Consider the following 20,922-nt stretch of genomic DNA (forward strand, 5'->3'; position numbering starts at 1 on the left):
CCCACGTTAAAAGAATGAGACAATATCTTGCATGTATCTTTGATCATATCCTGCATGAATTTTTCTGTCTGAAATTTTTGTGTGAGATTACTACAATATAATATTTTGATAGATTTACGTTAAGAATACATATTCTTTGTTACATTGTTTTAAACTTCAGACGGCCGCCATAGTCTTCGAAACCGTCAAGTGCACCCTCTGTTAGTAAAAGTCTCATATAGGTAGTTTACTTTGGAAACATCAGTATTCGGTTATGCTCTTAGACTTTTACCTCAATAGCGACAAGGGAAAAAGTGCGATTCAAAGGAATGTGGGGTACTTATCAGATGTTATTCATCAGATGCTTCTGATGTTATTAATTGCAGGCGGAGGCTCAAATCTTGTGCGTGCCGCTGTATATACTTCCATCTTGTTAATGCAAAATCCAAGCGACTGAGTTTTCTCTTCTCCTGTTCTTACAGCTCGTATTTAGCCCAACGGTGCGTAAGCGACCGGACGAGCTGAAACTGTAAAATGATAAGAATAAGACAATGAAGACGAAAACGGAACTGAAAATGGTTTGCTTTGGTTGAGACGGCTGGATGTGTGCCTAACCATAATTATAAGTGTCTGGCTTCCTTAATTTACTTTACCAAACCGCAAGAAAGAGCTTTGGGTTTGTGATGGGAAGTCATGATGCTGAACCTAGACCTTTTCTCCAGGCAAGAAAACCCGTGGACCTTATAAAAAAAAGTATGAAATTATAGAAATTCCCGACGAATTGAGTGAGATCTATACAAGTTATCGTCATGTCATAAGAAGCATTTAGGCGTCACGACGTTACGCAGTGTTCTAAAGTTTCAAAACAAAGTTTTTGAGTTTGATCTCGGTTTTACCAAATAATTTTGCGTGTTATGTGCAAAAGTACAATGTTCTATCGCGTATCATTCAAATAATCACCTGCTCGGAAAACGTGATGACAATGACATAGCGTGGTTGAAAGTAATTTACGATCACGGCCATGAGCAGGAACAATTAAAAGTCCTTGTGTTATAGTTTCGAAATGGAAATCTGAATAATCATGCCGTTCAGTGAATTTACTTGACCCCCATTAAAACGAAATCTGTTCGCTAAAATCTCTACTGCAGTTTAAATCGAGTATACTGATCCAAAATGGCGATGAAGCAAATTATTCTCCTGATCACAGGTTTGCTTTTCTGCGCAGAAGAGGGTAAGTTTTAATGTCGGCAACGTAGATGACCTAGTTTAATCAAAGAGCTCTTATTGAATCGATATGTTTCTATGCAGTTTTCATTCATAGGCCATGAGGTTCGGTCTAGTTCTAGGTCTTTTTGCTAACACACAGAGTCAAAAAGTCTGTTTCTCGCCGTAATGAGATATACCCATTGCAGATTAAGCGACTATTAAACGCTTTCAACAGTATATCTTAAGTCAAAAGGTTTTTCTGTCTTTGGAAAAGGTTTAGGGACAATACCGTAAAGTTCCCAAAGTAACGACCCTCCGAAAGTAGCGATAAAATTTCACAGGTGTTAGGAAATGCTGGCCTGTTCCAGGCGTTCAAATCGTGGGGACAGCACAAGAGATGTGACCATTATCCGAACGCCTGGAACAGGCTATGGAACTGATGTCAAAAGTAGCGACTTTAAAAGTGATTTCCTTTCTTGCTAGAAATAACTGAAATTATAGTTACACTGAAGCTTCACCAAACTGATCGGATATTTATTTTTGGACGGTTATTATGATCTTTGACATTCCCTTTTGTAACTCAAAATAGATCAAAACAAAAATCAAAACCGTTAAATAGATAAAGTCCAGAGTCTGGGAAATAAAAGGAGGTAAATATGCAAAGACCCTCGCCAAGATTCAGGCTAGAGGAATATTTCGTATACGAGATATCCGAAGAAATGTTTTCACAAAATTAATAGAGATTTGTATGGAGACATCATGCTGGTGCCCATCCGGATGGGCAACAACATAGCGGACGAAAACCAACAGAAACATCTGTTACCGAAGTTTGCTACAAAAGCGTGAATTTATTCTTCGAAGAACTCTTCAAACATTAAAGTAATACTTTTTCTAATACATGAACTGTTTAGATAGCAAAATTCCCTGAATAAGTAATTTTTTTTAACCTACATGACAGCTCTCTTGGCCATCATGTAAATGCCGCGTCACGCAAAAGCTTACAAATTCAAGCGTACTCTATCACAAAGGCAAGAACCCTTTTGAAGCGAGTTGATTTATATGAAAATTAGTTTTCAGCTCTTGTAATACACTGTGAAAGTAAAATCTCGGTAGGATCAATAGTTTTGTAGTTTGAATGTCATGTGCAAACCAACATTTCTTTCGTCATATGAATATTTATTTAAAAAGCAATAACATGAAATAAGTTTCTCCAAATAAAAAGTGTGGTTGTTTTCACAATTGTCGCGATATTATTATCGTACCTTCGTACGCCTCATGTATGATGCACGTTTTAGTTACCCGAAATTAGTGGCCCTTCATTATGAACTCCCGCTTCTACGAAATTTAACGACGTTTAGCGTGCGAAGCAAAACACACTCAGAAGCAACTGTTACGATTTTTTAAAAAATGTTTTTTTCATTTAGTTTTTATTCATATATTTATTTGAGAAGTAAAATTTCGCTTTAAATCTGACGTTTTGTAATAATAATAAAATTGACACGATCATCCGCTAACTTGACTGCAAGCCATTCCTATTTTTCTTTCGGGATAATTTGCTGTCGACTTTGGGGATCACTTGCGGTCGAGGATCATTTGCGGTCCATTTTGGGGATCATTTGCGGTCTTGGGATCATTTGCGGTTGGAGATTATTTGCAGTACTGTACAGTACTCCCTTATACAGGCTATATAGGTATGTGCGGCACCAAAGGATATGGGTTTTTAAGGATATGGGTTTTTAGCCGTTTTGGTCTCAAATAGGGTATCAATTTTGACCATTTTGGTCTGAAGTAGGGTATGGTTCGTGCACTCTAGTCTTCAATTGGGTGTGTTTTTAAGAAGAAGCTACTTCTCAATTCATCATAAGGCGATAATACCATTTCCCTTTAAGCTCGAAACTTTGTACAGTTTTGTATCCTACTTAATAAAAGCGTATAAACATTGCCTTTAACATTGGTCTGACTGAAGGAACTGATTATAAGGCAGGTCTGAAATAGAGTATCAAATTTTTGATCAGGTCTGAAACAGGGCAGGGAAAATCACCGATTTTAGTCAAAAATAGGTAAATGTTATAGGAAGCGTGCCGCTCACATTCCTGAATTTACGATTGTATATTTCCTATGAAACATTACCTATGAAGCATTTATATCGGAACAGAACTATGAATTTCGATCTCTAGTTTTAGCGGGATTTAAAATTCGTGTGACTGATTCGGAAGGTTAGAATTGAATAAACCAATTTCGTATTTACTCGAATAAGCGCCGCGGCGCTTATTTAATTTTTCGTGTCTCCAATGCGGCGCTTATTCGAGGGCGGCACTTATTTAAAAGGCTCATACCACAAGGACAAGACATTTTGATTGTACAATTAAATGTACTTCATGAGTATTTTTTCATGGCTTACCGGCTTCAAGCTAACCTAAGTTTTGGCTTTCATGACAGCCTCGTCAATACTTTTCTTCAGTTTTTCAACAACTCTTAACTGAGGGGGACGTAAGGGTTTGCGGTGATGCGGTTTTGCGGTAATTTTTATTTTAACTCGCGGTATTGCGGTTTCACAGCACTAAGCAGTTTGCGGTTATTACAACCTTTAAGTCGCGGTTTTCGGGGGAAAAAAGTGTCTGCGGTGATAACACTCTTTAGAACGGTCGGCATCCGGTTGTTTTGCAAGCGCGAGCCAAGTGTTTTGTTGTACAACGCATCAGAGTTCATTATATCAGCTTACAATTTAACTCTGTGGTTTGCAATTACGGTCTTTTCCAGTTAATACTTAATGTGATTAACCGTTTTGGCCAATGATGCGTCCACTTCGTGAAATTCTATGCCGGATGTTAGCTCGTACAGCCGTACAGCCTCGTGTTCTCTTTGATTCAATGCGCGACAATGGCAACTGAGGTCGTCGAGGTCGCAACTGAAAGCGAAGAGGACGTAAGAATTAATTGCGTGGCAATCTTCTATGAAGAAGGAAAGGAAGGGGAGAATTTCAGAAGAGCTGTACGTTTTAACACTCGTCTTCTCCACTGAACGTGAACTCTTTACGAGACAAGAAGGTCACAATTCCAGAAGAAACATTTATTCCGCGTTCCACAACTAGCAGAGGGTCGTCCAAAGTAATCAGTCACCCAATGTAAGACGTACAGGATCAGTGACAGAGTTTTTCAAAGTCAAGGGAGATATCAATACTCGTTTAAGTCAATGACCAGCATACTTGGCATTTGGTTAGTAGTAAATAGATTATAATGGTGTAGTACAATATATCGTTAGCGTTATGATGGTATGTTTAATACTAACGCACAATGTTATCAGAATATATCATAAGTCTTGCTGACGTCAGCTTTCATATTGTGGCCTACATTTACGCACGGTTTCGGGATTCGGGAAAAAATCCGATGCGGTTTGCGGTTTTTTGGCGTATTTCTGTGCGGTTTTGCGGTTTTCGGACCCCCCTTACGCCCCCCCTCTTAACTCGATGTCAATGTCCTGACTGTTGCTGTTCATGAGCTATCGCTTTTTTTGACCTTCTTCTTACTAGCAAACGCTGACAATCTCCTTACTGTAACCGTTACAGGGAAAAGAAAGAGGGAGGTTGGGCTTGTCGTACCGGCGAAGTTTACAGCCTTCACGCAAGAACTGAAAAACGCGAAGATTTAGAAGAGAGAACTGAATGAAAGAGCGTCGAGATATACTCACTTTGAACTAAAAAACATCGCTATTGATGAAAATAAGTTCCCACTGCTGGCTTAGAACCGCATTGCAGCCATTACAGCGTATTTTTATCGTCTTAAGAAAATACTCGAATAAGCACCCAGCTTTTCTGGGGCGGCGCTTATTCGAGTAAATATGGTATTTAACATCATTCTTGACAACGTCTTGAGAACGATTTTTGCGGTAATAATTGAAACCAAAACATGTTGTATTGATAGCACCGGCTAACCAACATGGACCATTTTCCTACAGGTCATGCCTTTAACTGTATCCAGTGCTTTGGTAACATGGAGAAATGTAACAGCAGGAACGCTAAAAGCGTTACTTGTGTGACCGGCCAGGACAGATGCGCGAAATTGATGATAAGCAAGGACGGCAAAGAATAGGGTATATACGGGTGCGCAACTGAACAGGACTGCATGACAGTGCCCGAATCTTGTAGAGCGGTCGAGAGAGACAACGCCAGGGCAGAGTGTTTGGCGTCCGAATGCTGCAGCACACCGTCTTGCAATGTACCTCCACCAAAAATTTTGGTGCCTCACTTTGTTATAACATTCAAACTGAATTTTATTGTTGTTAATCAGACTATAGGATCATCTCCAGGATGACCGGCGGGTAGTAGGTAACAATTTCGTTTTAAACTAGCCCTTTATGTGTTGGTAAGTCACATGGCACGAGAACGGCAACCTGGAGAACAAGCAACATGTAGGACCTTAACGGTCTTTTGCATCCGTTTGAATGGGGTCGAAAGTTTTAACTAATTTGAACTGCCTTAGCGAAACAACCTCATCCAGGCTAGTCCAACAAGCTCATTGCTTTCTATCACCAACTTCGTTGTGATATGTCATCTTCAGAATCAAAACTGATAATATATTTCATCTATAATAACTCTCAGATGACAGATTGAAGTGCTATATGTGTCAAAGCACCATTTCCATGGACGACTGCGAACAAAATAGAGAGTCTGGACGCTGCAGAGAGGGACAAACAAAGTGTGGCAAGTTTACCACTGAATTGATGATGCAAGGAAAGAAACTCATGCTGTATCGAAAGGGATGCCAAAACAACACGACCTGTATACAGGAAAATGATTTGTACGGCCAGGCTTGTGGGTCTGACGACACCTGCGAATTTAAGTGCTGTGAAGGACATTTGTGTAATGCTGGTTTGTTTGCTTCTGCCAACGTTGTCTCCCTCTTTATATGCGTTTTGCTGTCTATTCGTTACGACTAAGACAGTGTGCTATATGGTAACACCAACGGCAATGCGACAGCTGCACAATATTTACAGGCAATCATATTAAAGAATAACTCAGCTTTAATGGCACATTTGTAGTAGTTAAGAGACATGCTGTTTTTACTGAGGAAATTACCGCGAGAAGTGTAAGTTAAGCTACATAAGAAAAAAGCGCCACTTAATGGCTGGTAAATGTTTCCTAGATGCATATTTTGTTCCTGATTTTTCTTTAGTTATCCACAAAGACGAGCACAATAACTACATTAGCGTAGATTTTACAGCTATTTAAGCTTTTAGGTCTTAAGAGGTTAAGTAAGCTAGTCATTCTCAATATGTGACAATTTTGAAAATTGTTTGAAGTTCTGAAATGATCGTGGTATTTAGATCATGTTTTAATCATTAATTAGCGATAAAAAGATGTAAGATTACGGGATGCCTCTCAACATGCAAAAGTAAATACAAGGGGGTAGGGAAGACCCAGGAAGGGGGCTCGGATCCCCTCCTCTCCACTCATAAGGCTATGGGAAATTATTCTAGAGATTAACTCATTGTTTTTTACCTCTGGAAGTGCGTCTACTAAGATCTACGAAGCAATGTTGGAAACCCATTTCTTTTTCTTAAAGTAACTGTAGAATAACTTTGCTGGATCATTCATTTTGTTAAGATTGAGAATTTTTGCTCTAATTTTATATTTGATCAACAAATTCTTGACAATCTCAAAGTTTATGTTGTCCTTCTATTACTGGAGTGCTGGTGTTGTTATGTTTTCAGTGAAAAAGGTCACATGCGATAGGTTTTACGTAAATAACAAAGTGAAACAACTTTTTTAGATCCAGAACAGACACAAAAAAAACCTGTATTTCTAAATGTCCGCTAATTTTTAAAAATATTACCATGACGTCTTCTATAGACGTCATCAGTTTGAAATCAGTATGAATACATATCAAATGTTAAAACCAGGTCGAAAAAGAAAAGCTATGATCACAAGAAAAAAAAACTTTACAAGATTAAGGTTTGTATAGGTGTTCTTTAAACTAGAACACTGATTAGCATTGATATTTTTGTATAGCAAAGTTGTAATAAACATATAATCTATTAGAAAGCAAGCCATTTGAAAAACGTTTAGTGTTCAGGTATTCATATTAGTCTACACTGATCAATTTTCTTTTATACCTTGGAATTGAACTATGCAGTGGATGGCCTTTATGTTTGAACTTGCAAAACAGACGATGGTCTTTGTGCGAATTCCAGAGCACTTTCAGTGGTGCAGTTGGGGTGGTGATGTTCACTCGGTTAATATCTTAGGCTCTATTTTTTGTTCCTGGCACTCCTAGGCTGTGTTCAAACTTTACTGGATAGCGCTTTTGCGCCGCCGCGAAAATCATACGGGATAGCGCTTCTGGTCACATATAGAAACGATTGTGGTGGCGCGATTTCTGTGACGGAGCGAAGCTGCACCACGCCAATCTCTAAAGTGGAGATTCACATATCGGATACTGACTCGTTCACACTATAGCGGCAGATTTTAGCGAAGTTACCGGACAAATAACTTTGAGTTTTAATCTTAGAAGAGAGTGGGCGTGAAAAAAAGTTAACGCAGCAAAAGTGTATTGTATTCCTTTGCTTTCAAGGCAAGGTGTTTGGGATTAGCATCTTAAAGGTTTGTCTTCGAGTAAGCCGGACTTAAAGGGATAAGAGCCATGAAAAATGTTTGGAAAGTAGTACTCTCACCTAATCCACAATCAAGATCCTTAATTCGCCACATTTTCCAACAACATGCACGGAGGACTCAACTACATAGAGACGCTTCGTGTGCTCATAAATGGAGAAACTGTTTTCCATAAAAGCGGAAGTCAGGGAAACACATTGCATGAAGCTGAAGTTACTTATCGAGAGGGTATATCGTCGGTAAGAATACAACAGGAAGCTAAATTGTATGTGTATGTTGCATGAGCAGTGGCTCACGATGTATTAACATCAGCTCTGATGTGGCAAAAAACCACACTTCGTCTTGATCAATAAAAAATGCAGGAAAAAACAACAAAACCTCAATTTGGCCAATATCAAGCCATCTTGACCAAACAAGGTTGATCAATGACGCAAATGTATATGAATCGGTACGTATGAAACGTCTGTCTTCTTCCGAGCTACGTTCACCATTTTCAGCTAGTGTAGTATGCTTATTTTGCAACAAAACAGTAAATAATAATAACAAAACGCGAAGATGTAAAAAAGCAAGGCCTCTGTAAAATAATCTGAGGAAAACTCCGTCTTCGGAAAGTCTCTTAATAGTACTTCTTCAGTTTTTTTTTTTTGCGGGGGAGGGGGTGGGGTTGGGTACTTATTTGAGTTCGAGTGAGAGGGAGAGAGGGCGGTGGGGTGGGGTGGGCGCTTATTCGAGGCTGGGCGCTCATTAACTCTTTCTGCTTTTAGGATGGGTGCTTATTCGAGGTTGGTGCTAATTCGAGGTTGGGCGCTTATTCGAATAACTACGGTATACAAGGAACGGATTGGACAATTTACATTTGAGAATGTAAAACATTATAAGTTATAACCTCAAAATTTCAAAATGACACAATAAAGTGACAGATACCCTGCAAGCAGAGGCTACATTTTTGCTGTGCGAGCTGTCGTGCAAAAAGTAGCCTCTGCCGACAACCGTTCAAATCCGTCCAGAAATTTGGACGAATAAATTAATAAAACGGGTTTTTTCCTGTTCTTCTTTCTTCCTGTTCTTCTTTTGAATTTTTCAGCATATCCGCTGACCACCTTCAGCTGCTACCACAGGCAGACCACCAGGGGAAAAGTGTTTTTTGTTTACAAAAGGTATTTTACGCAAAATCATGCATAAAAGCAACTGATGCTTTAAATTAGAACTTGAATGAGCGGTTTTTAGTTACAAATTGCCTTAAAAAAGTAAGAAAGTTATTCAAAAAAGAAAAAAGTTGCACGAAATCCGAAAAGTTGCTCGAAGGACTAAAAGTTGCTCCAAATCTGAAAAGTTGCTCAAAAGTTGCCGAGCAACTTATGGACAGCCCTAACTAAAGGAGGCGTCCAGAAGAAGTCGTCTAAGTTGACGCTTAAAACTTTTAATGGATTCGCCTAGTTTGAACTCTGGTTGCAACTTATTCCAAAGGGATGTCGCTCTATATTCGAAGGATCTTTGGCCACTAGCAGTGCGCAGTACGCAATTTGGCTTGCGAATCGCGTAACGAATTTTGCGCATGCACGCTAGAAAATTGAACGGTTGTCGGCAAGCTACTCTTCGCGACGCCATCTCACAAAGCGAAAATGTAGCCTCTGCTCGCAGGGTAAGTGACAGAGGGATGGCATTTCCCAAGGGTTATAAACCGCCTCTTTAATCATGCGTTTGGAAGATGGTGCTAGAATAATGGCGTATTTCAAAAGACTCACTTGAGTAAAAGTAGCGACATCGCAGAGTTAAGCTACGTATTTGAAATGTGCCAAGTATGAACCTTAACAAGTAGAAAAGTGATGGATGTCATAACCTTCTTAACATGCAAGCCTCTGAGGATGCGGGTTGTTCTTCGCCTCGTATATAAACCAAGGTTATGCTGGTGTAGCGCTTACGAAGACCATCGTCACTCTCAGAGAGAGAAAGAGAAGGAGAAAGTCGTATCTCTGTAGGTGATACTTTTAAGTGTGTTCAAAACTAATGGCTGTCATACTAAAAGAGGTAGCGTTAACTACGTACCCACTTAGCATTGGTGTTTTGGCTTAATATTTATCCGCTTCACTTTGATCTGACAGGTTGTGTTTGAGGGTGTTGTAGGCAGGAGCTGCCTTTCGGACATTGCTATCGATGGGATCAAGACAGAAACCTGTGGGGGAGGGGGAGGAGCTGACGGAAGTAATTACTCTCAATCCCGCTTTCTTTCATGTCGTGAAATTAAAAAGAAAAACAGCCAAACATTATCAATGTATAACAAATTTCATACACCGCTTTCATCAGCAGCTATTCCACCACTTTCACATCCGAGCACCACACCAAAAGCGCCAGAGACACCGCCTCCTCCTCTCGGTAAGTTACCAAGAAATTTGCACTCACCCAAAATTCTACACGCTACTCCATCAGATCACCAGCACCAGATCACCTCTTAGATAAGACTCTGCCCAAAATCAGATGCAAATGTTTTGTTATTCTGTAGGTAATTGTGGCATTCGTCCTTCTTCTAGAATTGTTGGTGGTGTGGACTCATCTCCAGGAGACTGGCCATGGCAGGTCATGTTGACGTCATCCCCAAATGGTACGTGTTCTGTGGTGGATCATTGGTTGCTCCTCAGTGGCTAGTTACAGCTAGTCATTGTGTTAAAGGAACTTCAGCAGCCTCCATTTACGTTCGGTATAAGTCATTCATTTTATCTATTTCTAGCTTAAATATTGAGCACCCTTACAGTCAATCTGGTACTCCGTTCTGTATATTTGCATCACCTACTGCCTACATCAATATATATTATGGATATATAAGGGGGTTAAAATGAAGCCTTTTCGGTCCCTTTTGACCCAGATCTAGAGACTGTAATCTCATCAAGCAAGAAATTCTGACAGAGAAAAACCCAATAACAATCCTCACAAGACAAGATTTTCATTCAATTTTTTCATTCGTGACGACCGTACTTTGGTAAAACATTTCTAAGGGACTGGGGGGGCGGGGGGGGCGGTGGGCCGGAGCAGAGAGGGGGTGGGTCATGAGGTTTTGAGCCTTGTGCAAGGGGTGGGTCGTGCAATTTTCAGCTACCCTTATAGGGGTGGGTCACCCTATTTTAATACATAGATAGGCACTTACGAGACAGTTGGCAACACTTGTTATATAGCCAGCTGGAATTATTGCTAAAATACTCACAAACCTGTTGTCGAGAAAATACAAAGGGTGACAGGCCACACATCTATACGGGCGTGGAACCCTCTGTTAACTTTTTTTTTTGGCTCTAACGAGCATGTCCTTTAATGATTTTCCTTTTTTGTAAGGAAATGATTGGTGAAGTTATAGTTGGTTTTGTATAAGATTCCATTTTTACATTTAAGCTTCCGCTATAGTAGACCCTGAGGGCTGGTGTTGTGTCACGAATGGCAATATTTCTTTTTCATCCTTGTTGTTTTGTTTTAGGAGTTTAGAATCCCTTTTGTGAATTTTATTTCTGATCGTAGGTTTTCTGTCAAAGAGTGTGGGTAGCCTCCGTCCATCAAGCCTTTTTTTTTTAAATTTTGAATTATTTTCCTAAAAGGTTATTTCTGAGGAGTTTTTGGTAGGATTCTCAAGGCTTCTCCTTTGACAAATCCTTTTTTACCATTTAGAGGGTGACAAGAGGTGAAATGTGTGTGCAAAAAGGTTTCCATTTGTTTAAAATGTGTCTTTGCATCAAGGATAGATTTTTCCTTGAATCTTGTGCCTTTGTATACAACCGTGTCTAAAAATGCAGTCTCAGTGTCAAATGTTTCGGCCGTGAATTCAATAGTTGGGTGATGTAAGTTTGCTTGTTCAATTAAGGCTTCGATGTCTGGTTTACTCATGTCCCATAGGGAAAAGATATCGTGTATGTAGCATTTCCAAACTGTTGTTCTAAAGACAGTTTTGCTTAGAGTTGTTGTTTCAATATATGTCATGAAAATATTGGCAAAGGAATCAAAACTGCTGTCTTTGTGCCCATTGAAGTTCCATGGTTTTGTAGGTAGTGCTTTCCATTGAAGTGGAACAAATTTTCTTTGAGGATTAATCTAAGCATTTCCGGCAAGTAATGTGTAGGAATGGGCTGTCTTTGTAGAAATTTTCATATGCTTTGTGACAGACAATTTCAATATACCCTCGTTTTGCTGTATATTTGTGTCAAGACTTATAACGTCCATCGAAACAAGAAATGTTCGGTTTTTCACATTTGTCTTTTCAGTGAAAGGTATGATTTCTGTGATTTTGATATTGGTTGCAGCAGTGTATCAACAAGTACAGAACAACGTTTTATTGGATTATTAAGAGGACACCAAACATCCATGTTTTACCCAGAGGGTGGGTCATGCAATTTCCAACCTTGCTTTAGGGGTGGGTCAGTCATTTTTGTGCCCAAGGGAGGGGGTGGGCCATGTGTTTTTTATCAATGATATTTCCAAATGCTCCGGCCCACCACCCCGCCCCCTATACTTTTTGACCAGTCCCTAAATTTTCAGTTTATTTTACTTTCTGTAACAGCTTTATTGCAGTTTTTGCTTATAGGAGCTCAGTGCTTGACGCGTAGATTAATTCACCTCGTGCTGGTATGCCATTGTCCAAGTAGTATCTGCCGACTTAAACTTCAAGGGTTTATAGTCAGGGCACTTTTCACTTCTATTATGTTAATATTATTTTTCCTTTCTGAAAGACTTGGCGCCCATAAAAGAACAGACACTGTGGGTACAGAACAAGACTTCAGAGTAACTAAAGTGATCATGCACCCCTTTTATTACAAACCAGTTGGTATGAGCCATGACATCAGTTGTCCTTCTCAAACTGTACCGACCGGCAGCGCTGAACAAGTAAGCTCAGTAGGGACGTAATGCAAATCGTAAATATGTTAAATCTTTGGTATAACAACTTGCTATCTATGGCGTAAGGACTGTCAACAGATTTTTTTAAGAAAGTGCGAATTGCTAATGACTGGTTTTAGGCACTAGATTTTACATGGACAGGAAGTGTGGCAGGTTAGGGTGAAAAATAGAAAACGAAACAAAAAGACAACAGATCCAGGTGGGGGCAATTGAAACCAAGAGAGACCAATCAAATATCTCTTCCACCCACTGCGAGATTCATTTCAGCACATAGGTCAAAATCCTTCCTTTAAAGTGGACCATGTGGCCCAAAATAAGGTAGCCTAATCAGGCTCTTAAAAACAGCCACCAGTTGGCGCTTAAAAAAATCTTAGTAAAGGTTTACACGTGTTTAATGATAAATGACAAACTCGGATACTTGCTTTTCATGTATTTCAACAATAGATTCGTCAACTTGGTATGCCTTCCAGGATCCGTTCCAGCTCCTGTAGAAGGCAAGAAATGTTGGATCACCTAGTTATCACCTCTTGAAATCCATGTTCTTCTTGATCTGAAGTATGATTTAGATGAAAATAAAAACGCTTTTAAAATTGTCATGACTTGTTATTTCTTGAAGCTCGATTTTTGTTTTAGAAAAATAACCTACCCTTATAGATGAGGACTGGAATAGTTGATACAGGAAAAGACAGCCAAAAGTCGCCACATACCACGTTCTCTTCAGGTTTGGGTGAGAAAACAGTAAACAAACAAGAGGAGCAATGGACCCTAACCTATAGAGATTAATGCCAAAGATCTTCGTGACAGCAAGCTATGAGGGACTTCTGTGTTCCTTTATATATCTCTACACGAAGCCTCTATATTTGACTTCATGCGGCGAGGCAATAATTCGTCTTGTTGCCACTTTGAGGCCGGTCTTCCCTGCAGGAAAACGGGTGAATTTCCCCGGCAAGGGTGGCGGCCAATCGATTCTCGTTTGCAAGTGGCGAACATTATACTTTCTCAGTTGTATCACATCCACCACTTTCAAGACCAGTTGTAAAAGTGGTAAACCCACAGGGTTCGTACCCTTTTTTGAACAAAAAATTCAAGGACTTTTCAAGGAAACATTTCGCATTTTTCAAGGACTCCATTCAATGCAAAAAAAGAGCTTAGAGTCTATGTCTTTTTTTAGTTTTTCCACATCAGGAGAATTTTATCCCGAAGGTCTTTGTGTTTGTTCCTTTTCCTTTACAGTTTCCCTTAGCAATGAAATCAAAGGACTTTCCAGTACCGACTGCAATTTTCAAGAACTTTCAAGGCCTTGTATTTTATAAAAAATTTTTAAAATTCAAGGACTTTTTCAAGGATTTTCAAGGTGCGTGCGAACCCTGGGCGTAGAAAAACATATTCAAGAGATTCAGGGGTCAAGCCCTATTTCTAAACCTCCGATATCTCCTCTGCAGCTGGTCATTCACGTGGTCAAAAAAACGCCTTGCTGGAAAGGATGGAACTAGACAAAAACCTCACATCATTTAAAATCATAATTTCCTTTGTCTGTCTTTTCTCAGTGCATCTCTTGCTCTCCAGTATGGCGGTTTTGTACCACGTGAACGACTCGCCTTTCTTACTTCTTACTTGCGGAAATTTAGCAAAGGGACGGGACAGCATGCAGATACGGATAAACCCACGTTAAAAGAATGAGACAATATCTTGCATGTATCTTTGATCATTTCCTGCATGAATTTTTCTATCTGAAATTTTTGTACGAGATTACTACAATCAAGTCATAATATCTTGATAGATTTACGTTAAGAATACATATTTTTTGTTACATTGTTTTAAACTTCAGACGGCCGCCATAGTCTTCGAAACCGTCAAGTGCACCCTCTGTTAGTAAAAGTCTCATATAGGTAGTTTATTTTGGAAACATCAGTATTCGGTTATACTCTTAGACTTTTACCTCAATAGCGACAAGGGAAAAAGAGCGATTCAAAGGAATGTGGGGTACTTATCAGATGTTATTCATCAGATGCTTCTGATGTTATTAATTGCAGGCGGAGGCTCAAATCTTGTGCGTGCCGCTGTATATACTTCCATCTTGTTAATGCAAAATCCAAGCGACTGAGTTTTCTCTTCTCCTGTTCTTACAGCTCGTATTTAGCCCAACGGTACGTAAGCGACCGGACGAGCTGAAACTGTAAAATGACAAGAATAAGACAATAAAGACGAAAACGGAACTGAAAATGGTTTGCTTTGGTTGAGACGGCTGGATGTGTGCCCAACCATAATTATAAGTGTCTGGCTTCCTTAATTTACCCTACGAAACCGCAAGAAAGAGCTTTGGGTTTGAGATGGGAAGTCATGATGCTGAGCCTAGACCTTTTCTCCAGGCAAGAAAACCCGTGGACCTTATAAAAAAAACGTATGAAATTATAGAAATTCCTGACGAATTGAGTGAGATGTATACAAGCTATCGTCATGTCATAAGGAGCATTTAGGCGTCACGACGTTACGCAGTCTTCTAAAGTTTCAAAACAAAGTTTTTGAGTTTGATCTCGGTTTTACCAAATAATTTTGCGTGTTATGTGAAAAAGAACAGTGTTCTATCGCGTATCATTCAAATAAACACCTGCTCGGAAAACGTAATGACAATGACATAGCGTGCTTGAAAGTAATTTACGATCACGGCCATGAGCAGAAACAATTAAAAGTCCTTGTGTTTTAGTTTCGAAATGGAAATCTGAATAATCATGCCGTTCAGTGAATTTACTTGACCCCCATTAAAACGAAATCTGTTCGCTAAAATCTCTACTGCAGTTTAAATCGAGTATACTGATCCAACATGGCGATGAAGCAAATTATTCTCCTGATCACAGGTTTGCTTTTCTGCGCAGAAGAGGGTAAGTGTTAATGTCGGCAACGTAGATGACCTAGTTTAATCAAAGAGTTCTTATTGAATCGATATGTTTCTATGCAGTTTTCATTCATAGGCCATGAGGTTCGATCTAGTTCTAGGTCTTTTTACTAACACACAGAGTCAAAAAGTCTGTTTCTCGCCGTAATGGGATATACCCATTGCAGATTAAGCGACTATTAAACGCTTTCAACAGTATATCTTAAGTCAAAAGGTTTTTCTGTCTTTGGAAAGGGTTTAGGGACAATACCGTAAAGTTCCCAAAGTAACGACCCTCCGAAAGTAGCGATAAAATTTCACAGGTGTTAGGAAATGCTAGCCTGTTCCAGGCGTTCAAATCGTGGGGACAGCGCAAGAGATTTGACCACTATCCGAACGCCTGGAAAAGGCTATAGAACTGATGTCAAAAGTAGCGACTTTAAAAGTGATTTCCTTTCTTGCTAGAAATAACTGAAATTATAGTTACACTGAAGCTTCACCAAACTGATCGGATATTTATTTTTTGACGGTTATTATGATCTTTGACATTCCCTTATGTAACTCAAAAGGTACGTTACATCTTCTTTTTTTAAAAAAAGTCTTCCTTTCGTCCGTGAATACTCAAATCGTAATCAGACAATTGCTGGTTTTCGGTGTCACGCCATTCAAAATAGATCAAAATCAAAAGCTTTCAATAGATAAGGTCCAGAATCTGGGAAATAAAAAGGAGGTAAATATGCAACGACCCTTGCCAAGATTCAGGCCAGAGGAATATTTCGTATAAGAGATATTCGAAGAAACGTTTTCACAAAATTAATAGAGATTTGTATGGAGACATCATGCTGGTGCCCATCCGGATGGGCACCAACATGGCGGACGGAAACCAACAGAAACATATGTTGCCGAGTTTTGCTAGAAAACCGTGAATTTATTTTTCGAGGAACTCTTCAAACATTAAAGTAATACTTTTTCTAATACATGAACTGTTTAGATAGCAAAATTCCCTGAAATAAGTCATTTTTTTAACCTACATGACAGCTCTCTTGGCCATCATGTAAACGCAGCGTGACGCAAAAGCTTAGAAATTCATGCGTACTCTATCACAAAACCAAGAACCCTTTTGAAGCTAAACTTTGTATGAAAATTAGTTTTCTGCTGTTTTAATACATTGTGAAAGTAAAATCTCGGAAGGATCGATAGTTTTGTAGTCTGAATTTTAGCGGAGCTCCCAAAAATTTATATTTAATTTTTTTCAAAATCTCTCCGGTCAACACTGTGCAGCCATCATCGGCGTCTCGGAAGCCTCTCTTTCAAGGTGAGGGCGGAATTCTCGGAATCCTGCATTCTGATTGGTCAACTTGAATCATTGTGGCAACTTCGTTTACAAGTGTTGTTGTTGTTGTTATTTGTGAATGAGTGATACATGGGCTTTATGCATGAGCACTAACTAATTCTGAATTTAATTTATTTTTCAAAGCCTCTGCGGTCATCTCTCTACAAACAACAACTGCTTCTCGAACGCCTTCCGATGAAAGTGAGTACATTTTAACACTTTTTTCGGTTAGCCAGCCTTATTTCTTAGTATTTTGAAATGTTGCTCGGTTTATATGCAGCTATGTGGGCTCGTTTCTTATCATTACGCAAAATTGCCCGGTTTTGAAATCACTTAGTCTATTAAAATTCATCTATTTCCACATTTGTATTCTCATCAAGTATTGAACTCGCGAATCCTTAAAGTACATTTAACTTTGTTCTGGTAATAAAAGGTATCAGGTTTTAAAGCTTAACAGTCTTCACTGTATATGTATAACGAATAACAGCTTCTCTAAACACTTCCCCACAAAGTGAGTATACACGCATCTTTTCTCAGTTTGAGAGCACCTGTAATTTGAACCAACATCGAGGATTTTCTTTTTTCAATTCAAAGTGGACAGACTGCAAATTGAGGGCCAAATTATAGTAGTTGCTAAAAAATATACATCTACGTGTCGCAACTGTTCATCAGTAGGATGCCTGAAATGCGTGCAATTTCACAACTGGTTTCGGCTCCATTAAATCCTATACCAATTGCAGAACATTTTAGAAGGAGCCACCCACCATGTGAGCACAGTCACGGACAACTCATATAAGTGAGGAAAATAACGCAAAGTAAAATTAACTAAATGTACGCGTCAATTAAATAAATAAACAAATAAAGCGCGCCCTCAAAATAAAATTGTACGCGCACAAGTATCAAGATAAAACTGAAGTACAATTCTAAGCAATAAATGAGTAATGTAAGGATACGATGGTACTAAACAAAGGTATCCTGAATGCAGTTTTAGCACGTTTTGGCAATACCTAGTGTTTCGTGTAATTTAAAGTGTGATGCCGATTTTCTTTTTAAGGATCCACGGCCATCACTGTACAATTACCAACAGCTTCTCAAATACCTTCCGATCAAAGTGAGTATGTCTTTTTGGTCCAGGTTCATAGTATTTTGCACTTAATTGCTTGGTGTTAGTCGTCCTTTAATTTCCGACCGTGTTTTCAACATATTCCATTAAAACCCAGCATAACATTTAATCTTATAATTAAAGTTTATCTTTTTAAAGCCTCTCCGGTCACTACTGTACAATCAACAACAGCTTCCCGAAGTTTTCCCGATCAAAGTGAGTATATAATTATCTGTAGTATGCATTTTCATCATTACTATTCTTTGTACTATAGTTATAAGCTTTAAAAAGGAACTACTAAAACACACATCATCATTTCCAGAATTTTAGTCTTATGAAGTACAGAGGAACCCAGTTTATACGGGTATCCGTGAGAGGGGTTCCACTGTACCAAACTCATTAATCCCCAGCATTTGACTTGCTGTGTTCTGGTAATACTAAGTATTGATTCTTATTTTGAATTTGATGTTTTTTAAGCCTTAACAGTGACCTCCGTAAAACCAACATCAGCTTTTCCGAAGACTTCCAATCAAAGTAAGTAGGTTTTTATAGTCTTACACAGTTACTTATAATTGGACTTGGTTCTTAGGTTAGTATTACTCATTATTTTGTCGTTTTAGAACTCTGTAATTTTCACCAAATTCGATATTTTTGTTTTTATGAATACCGTATACAGCCTAATGAAGGAATTTTAGAACGTTTTCGTAACGTATTATATTTGGTTTAATTCAAAATTTTATATTTCTTTCACGTCTCTTCGGTCACCACTGTGCAACCAACTTCAGCCTCTCGAAAGCCTTTCGATCAAGGAGAGGGCAGAATTCTCGAAATCCTACATTTTGATTGTTCCCGTTGAATCGCTGTGGCAACAGTTCGTTTACAAGTTTTGTTGTTGTTGTTGGTTGTGAATGTGCGAAACATGAGCTTTATGAGCACTAGCTAACTCTAAGTTTATATTATTTTTTAAAGCCTCTACGGTCACCTGTCTGCAAACAACAACCTCTCCTCGAACGCCTTCCAATGAAAGTGAGTATAGTTTTACACTTATTCAGTTAGGCATTCTTGTTTCTTAGTATTTTGCAATATTGTTCAGTTTAAGAGCTCTCACTGTTTATTTTCATCTGATAAACAGAAAGTTATCTTCATGATGTACAGATTACACTATGTAATATTTCAAAAGTGTTCAAATGATACCTATAGACCTTGTCACGGTTTTCGACGCCATCATGACGAGTAGGCAAACGCGTGAGAAATTATAGTGTTTGTATGAGAATCTTAAGTCGAATAATTTTCGTAAAACCGCTGTTCTAAACAAAATATCAATTGTAAACTAAAGCTACAAAGCAAAGGATTGTCCTAAAAAAAATTGGGGGCGTACCTGTGCTTAAATTTCTCCAGAGGCTTTCTTCAGATTTTCCTTATATTGGTCTGTAATTTTCCCGGGACTTTCTTACAGACAAATGCATAGGAAATTTCAAAAAGTGGTTCTAGGTCTTCTAATGCATGCAACGCCCTCGAATTTTTTCAAGAGAATCCTTAGGAGTGAAGCTTTAGTTTACAAATCATATTTTTTTCAGAACAGCCGTTCTACGGAAATTATTCGACGTTAGATTCTCATACAATCACTGTAATTTCTCACGCTTTTGCCTACTGGTCAAGATGGCGTCGAAAACCGTGACAAGGTCTATTATGATACTTAATACGTAGTTCTACTCGTACGTGTATGCAGTGACATGCAGGTACTGAGCTTGGTCTTAGCTTAGTATTCGAGTTCATTGTAATTGTAATTTGAAAAAATGGAAATTGTAATTTGTTTACATGCAAAACACTTAAACGTTCTTATGAACTCGTTAAAACGTGTGCGTTCCAGATCGAATTTGAATTTGGACTGAAGTGTTGGTTTTTGAGGAGAGGGGAAAATCGGAGTACCCGGAGCAAAACCTCTGGGAGGAAGGGAGAGAACCAACGAAAAATCAACCCAAATATGGTTTCGACGCCACGATTTGAAGCCAGGGCCACATTAGTGGGAGGCGAGTGCTCTCATCACTGCGCCACCCTTGCGCCCTTGCGTTGTTTAAGAGCTCCTGTGATTTTCACCAACTTCGAGGATTTTCCTTTCATGAAGTACCCGGCACAGGTATCCTTATAATGCATTTCGGCATGTTTCGGTGATATAAGGTGTTTTCCCTTAATTTTCTATTCTTCAGTCTGTCTTTACTTTGCATCCCGCCACCAGCCTAAAAATAGCCAGGATATTTCAGTTTGATGGATCTGCATGCTGAAAAAAACCACTCCGAGTGCAATTCACAATCCTTCGACTTTCTTTTTGTTTTTCTTGTATTCTATACATTCTACTGGCCTAAATCCTTATTATTTTTTTAAAGACAAAGCAATTTACTAGTTGAGCGATTGGAGTTCCTAATAAAAAGCTAGGAGAGTAGCGGGAAAGCATCTCGCGATCATCTCGTCAGAGGACAAAGTATCGATTTGCTTAAGTTAAATTTATCTTTTAATCGTGGGAACAACAAGCTAACACTTCACCCAGAGAGTCAAAGGACGCGACATGGGTCGGCACCCTTTGTAAGCGCGCAAATAGTCACGGGACCAACGGTCTTACGCCGACGCTTTTCAATAAGCGCCATTCCATAGTGAGTATGTTGTTGTAGCCAGAGTCTCCAGTTTTAATAGCGGAGCTCCACGCGCGTGCGGAGCCCCATAGCTAATCACGTGACCGTACACTGCCCGAGCAACCGACCTTCCGCACCACAGGCACATCAATATAAAATTAGTCAATCAACAGGTAAGCAACCCAATTGCAACGGAAGAAAATCGCATGGCCGCCCGGACTTTTAGAGAGAGAAAAAAACAACAACAAAGTTTTGTCTTTTTCGACGTTATTTTTGATATTTACACTCACGTGGATAACCACAGGCGGCCCAGACGTAGTATGTGTC

The sequence above is a fragment of the Porites lutea genome, chromosome 4 (assembly GCF_958299795.1).
Source record: "Porites lutea chromosome 4, jaPorLute2.1, whole genome shotgun sequence".
NCBI lineage: Eukaryota > Metazoa > Cnidaria > Anthozoa > Scleractinia > Poritidae > Porites > Porites lutea.